Source organism: Sus scrofa, chromosome 5 (genome assembly GCF_000003025.6).
Source record: "Sus scrofa isolate TJ Tabasco breed Duroc chromosome 5, Sscrofa11.1, whole genome shotgun sequence".
NCBI classification, from domain to species: Eukaryota; Metazoa; Chordata; class Mammalia; order Artiodactyla; family Suidae; genus Sus; species Sus scrofa.
The window spans coordinates 87959656-87965375 of NC_010447.5; the positions used below are offsets into that span (position 1 = coordinate 87959656).

The following is a 5720-nucleotide window of genomic DNA, read 5'->3' on the forward strand; positions in this document are numbered from 1 at the left end:
TGACCTGTTGGGAAGGTAAAGCTGAGTTTATTCTAGCTGAAAGAAGGGAAAGCGCTATCTTGATAGAGCCTTTTATTTTTAATTTTTGTCTTTTTAGGGCTGCACCCAGGGCATATGGAGGTTCCCAGGCTAGGAGTTGAATCTACACCACAAGCGCACAGCAATGCCAGATCCAAGCCGCGTCTGAAACCTACACCATAGCTCATGGCAATGCCAGATCCTTAACCCGTTGCCAGAAATGAAACCCACGTCCTCATGAATATTAGTCGGGTTCCTTACCACTGAGCCATGATAGGAACTCCCTTGATGGAGTCTTAATAGCTTCCGGTGAGTGGGCAGAGCAACCTTAACCTCCACTGGTTGAGGAATGATTGAATAAGCTGTGAGGAACTGTTGTCATGGATACAAATCTCAGTCCACACATTCAGATGAGCAGGAAATACAATCTTTTTTTAAAATTTAAGCCCAATTTACCTCCTCGGTAGATCCTACTAGTGAGTGGCAGAAATTTACAGTCCTTATATCCATCCTGTGAGAGTTCATCTCAGTTGCAGGTGGCTGATGAATTGAGAAAGGATTAGTGGTTGGGGAAGTAGCTGGTTCTCAGGCATTTTTACTACAAATGGTCTGCAGTGATTCGTCTCAGAAGCTCAGGACTGCAGCCCCACCCACCACCACCTGCCCTCAACCGAGCTGCAAGGCCTCTCAAGGCCAGGCCTTCTCTCACCTGCTTCCACATCCTTCTCAGCTTCTATCCTATGCTGAACTCAGGGCCATGGAGACTGACCCATCCCTGTCTGTGAAGAAACCCCTGTGAACAACCATCTGTCCTCTTACTCCCGAGTCACATTAGGCATGGGGTCAGCTCTAAGTCTCATCACCTGCCCAGGCTTTCGGAGCCCTCACATCCTTCTGGGGCCTCTGTGGAGTTCCTCCTGCCCTGCGACGTGGCATACGGAGGACGGCACAGTGCTTTCACTCCCCCAGTCTCTGCCACTGAACTCCCTGCTTCCTCTCCACTCCTTTCCATCCCTCCTCCTTCGGGGTGAGGAAACCTGCTCCTTATGGGTCAAGTATTTTCCCATATCCCTTTTCAATCTCAAAAGCCAAGAAGTTGACACTTTCGTTCTGACAGTGCTTTCCTGAAGCCACAGGTGATGCCCGAGACTTAGGTGGAATGGAAGAATACTGTGGGTGAAAAAGAAAGACTGGGAAGAGAGCATAGTACAGATTTCTCCTGCTACATATATTGCATAATAGTCCTATTAGGGATAACAAGTACATGAGTAGTGTAAATACTTGGAATTTATAATGTATATGTATATATGTGTGTGTATAAAACAATAAAGAGTACATAGCAGTTTTTACACATCGTTTATAGTCAATAAGGAGTATATGTAATTGCTTTTCTATAATCAGAAATACATAAATATTATTTTTAAAATTCATATATATATGTATATATACACACATTATACCTTCTTCATAGTATGTTTTGTGAGACCTGAATAAGACAAGTTATCAAGGAAATTTTCAGTGTTCTAATCTTTAGGAGGTGATAGATATGTTTAGGCATTGAATGTTGTGATTGTTTCATGGGTGTATACTAATCTCCAGACTCATCAAGTTCTATACATTAAATATATACAACTTTTGACATGTCAATCATACTTCAATAAAATGACTTTTTTAAAAAGGTAGAGATAAGAGTCCAGGTTTGGAGACTCTGGCGTCCTCTGATTTTTCATGGAAGAGATGTCAGGAGAAAGTGTGGTGAGCTCAGCAGTGCCAGCAGCTGAGACCCGCATCACTTCTTTCAAGGGCATGAGCCCCAGCTCCAAATACAGGAAGCTGAATGTGGGCAGAGCCCTCTACTGCACCCCCATGCAGACGCTGACCCAGCAGGACCATGCTGAAAGCCATGTTCAGCAGGGACATGGAGGTGCTCACCCACAGCCAAGGCTGGATCCTCATTGACGGGTGTGGGAAGCACGGTGGTATGATCTTGACACTCGACTACCTGCAGGAGGGGATGTCCCCTCCCCAGACAGCCATCAGGAGATTGAGGCTCTGCTGGAAGAAGCCAACTACCTTGTCCAGAGCCTGGTGGAAGAGTGCCAGGTAGCCCTGCAAAACAAAGCTACTTGTGAGCCTTTCTGCAAAGTTCTTGTCATGACCTCACCCAAGGAAGAATCAAAACTTACAAAGACTTCAAATAAGCCAGCCGGGAAGTTGCTCTACAACAGAATAATGACAAATTCTTATACACCAACGATTCTGACGAAATGTTGAGAAGCATCGAGCTGTTTGATAAGTTGCCTCTGAGCTTTAAGGGAAGGGTCTTGATCAGAAAGGATGCCACTGGGGGTGAAATCTGCTGCTGGTTCTTCTGTGTCCAGGCCCTCAAGAGGACTGATGTCTGCTGTACCTCCCTCATCTACACCACCAAGAAGAAACAAGCCAAGGTGGAGTTCCCTGAAGCACACATCTATGGGAGACCCAGAATATTTTGCTGTATGAGGCCCAGGATGGCTTGGGACCTGAATGCTCTCCTGGAGGCCACAGGCGGGGTGGCCACGCACTCTCACCACCTGGACGAGGCTGAGGAGTAGGAGCGGACTAAGCCTGTGATGGATCCACGTTAAGTGCCCAGATGACCAGGCCCACCCCCACCCCTGAGCAGTCAGGGGGCTCGCAAGTGCACCCCACCCTCCCTTCCCCGCCCTGCTGTGCACTCAGATCCTGCGTGGGCTTTCAGGAGCCCTCCCCCTACCACCACGACCACTTCCCCCAGAGTTGAGAGAAATTTCTAACAAGCCAGATGACGAGTTTGGTATTTCTCTACAAGGTGAGTTGATTGCCTTTAGCCAGGTAACCACACCCCTGCTGTTGATAGAGCTGGGTCCAAGGTCTCTGTTTTCCTGAGAATCTGAGAAGCGCTGGAGCCAGGCTTTCCAGGTTTTTGGAGCAAGAGTATGAGTGGGTGTGACACGTATATGAGAACTCGTTTGCAGAATTTATTTGTCAGTGTTGACTACCTGTTTGAGCTTCCGGGGTGGCCTTCCCAAGGCCCAGGTTCAGTTTGTCATCTCTGAGAGGGGTTTTATAGTCTGTGGTCACCTGAAGTGTCTGTTACCCTGTGTTTCATAACCTTCTAGCTTAGCACACTAGCACCAGTTCCTATGCACTAGGCCGGGCACAGTCTCCACAGCTTTGCCAGAAGCCTCTCCTGCCACAGGTGTTACTCCTAGAGCTTGTTGGTATAGAAGCACAGCTCGAAGCAGTGGAGATGGGACCTGCTTCCTGCCTTTCAGTTGCTATTCCTCTGGATGCCTAGCTCTGTGGCAGGGGCAGGCCTGTTGCCCCTTTGGCTGATGTATGGTTTGGTGCTTGTTGGGACCCTGCATGGTCTGGCTGAGGGCAGAGCTGTCCTTGGCTCCTGCCCCTTCCCCTTTCCTTGTTGACTTACTGTTTTCCAGGATGGCTGCCTGGCCTGCGCACGGGCATAGCGCACAAGCCGCTTCACCATGGGCTCCATTCCTTCCTCCTCAGCCTTCTGCCCTGTTAAGCGGGGCTTACTGCCCCAAGTGGATGCTCTGCCCTTTGCTTAGAAGAAATTAAAGGTGGCCCCAGACTCTGTCCTGACCTCTAGGCAGGACCACCACTCACACCAGCAGCCTGAGGACAATTCACCTGCTATCAATTCAACTGCTACCATCACCTGAGATCCCGTCACATCTTCGCCTGTGATTTGTACCCAGTGTGGAGTGGCCATCGGCGAGCAGAGTGACGTGATGTACAGGTCCTTTGGTGTCCGGTCAGTGTCTATATTCATGCTTTTTTAAGGGACGTGTGTGACTGTGGGTGAGGATGTGTGTTTGTGGGGCCCAGGTGGCCCTCACTGGAGCCCGGCTGTCTGCACAGTACTCATGCAGGTCGGATGTTCTGGGTTACCTACCTCCCCATTTCCCCTGAGCCTATGTCGGGACAGAGGGAGTTGTGATGAATGTGGGTGGTCGAGAGTAGATTAGGTAAAGGAATTGCACGGAGATGCCAGTGTGTATGAGGTCATGGATGGGTTTTGTCTACTACTCAAGGGAAAAGTTTTGTTTGTTTGTTTTGCTTTTTAGGGCCGCACCTGTGGCATATGGAGGTTCCAGTCTAGGGGTTAAACTGGAGCTACAGCTGCCAGCCTATTCCACAGCCACAGCAACACCAGATCCAAGCTGTGTCTGTGACCTACACCACAGCTCAAAGACCAGATTCTTAACCCACTGAGCAAGGCCAGGGATCAAACCCAAAACCTCACAGTACCTAGTCAGATTTGTTTCCTCTGTGCCACGACCGAACTCCAGGAAAAGTTGTTTAACACCACAGGTGGGCAGCCTATATTAAAAAATATTTATATTTTAAAATGGTTTTTACAGCTTAGAGTGTATACGTCCTGCCTTACTTGTGGCAGTTGTATGCCTTTATTTTGTATCCATCAGCAAAGCCTACAATAGAACTTTAAAACAAAATAAAAATAAAAAAGGTAGAAATATATAAAAGATTGATAGATAGATGGATTGATGGATCCGTGGAGGATGGGTAGGTGGAGGGACAGATGAACAGACAGATATGGAGATAAATAGGTAAAGATCTGAAAAGCTCATGAGTGTAATTGGAAGTATCAAATCAAGAATGTGTACACATGTGACAGTGTATAGGCGGGAACAAGACTGAGAGGTGCCATCATAAAGAGTGTGAAAGTTGGGGTTTTAAAGTACTATAACTCTATACTGCTGTAGGAAATGTGCTGTAGCATAAATGTTTCTTTGTAAGAGATATAATGCTGCCCCCAATGGGGACTGACCGGAAAACTGCCTTGTTTTCTAAAATACCTGTGGTTTTTCCTCGTCCCTGGGAATTGCTAATGAGGATCTTAACCTTGACTCCTTAGCCCAGGGCCACCCCTGAACCTAACCGTGCCTGATCCAAAACTCCTCCCGATTTCCACCATATCCTGCAGTTTTCCCCAATTCCAGTCCTTCCCCTCTCACAGCTCAGAAGCTTAGGGAGAAGAGGGGAAGGGTTGGCTTTAGGTGTAAGTGAGGGTCAGGGTAAGGTCAAACTTGGGCTGAAGGATTCAGGTGAGAATGTCAGGGTATCTACAGCCAACCAAGTGCAGATCCCAGTGGTTGATCTCTTCAAGACCATCTGCAGCAGGTGTTCATTTACTTTTGTCAGGTTGCCATTATAAAGCAACATAAACTGGGTAGCTGAAACCGACCAGAATTTTTCCTTTCATAGTTGAGTAGGCCAGAAGTCAGAAATGAAGATGTTAGCAGGATCAAGTCCTTCTGGAGGCTCTGGGGGAGAATTCATTCCATTGCCTCTCCCTTAGCTTGTGGTTGCTTGCTGGCAATTTCTGATGTTTCTTGGCTTATATAGATGCATCACTCCACTTTCTCCCCTCCTCGTCATATCACATTCTTTGTGTATCTCTCTGTGACTTCTTCTCTTTTCATAAGGACACCTGTCATTGGATTAGGACCCACCCAACACCCAGAATGATTTCCTCTTGAGATCCTTTACTAATTACATCTGCAAAGTCCATATTTCCAAATAAGGTTACATTCAGAGGTTCAGGGTGGACATGAATTTTGGGGAGATACTATGCAACTCACTATAATCACTATTCCTTTGTATTTGTCCTTCTTTGAGATATTACTTATCCC

At 47.3% G+C, this 5720-nt stretch overlaps 1 pseudogene; it reads left to right on the top strand.

Moving 5' to 3' along the window:
* LOC110260792 lies at positions 223-4149 on the top strand (annotated as a pseudogene).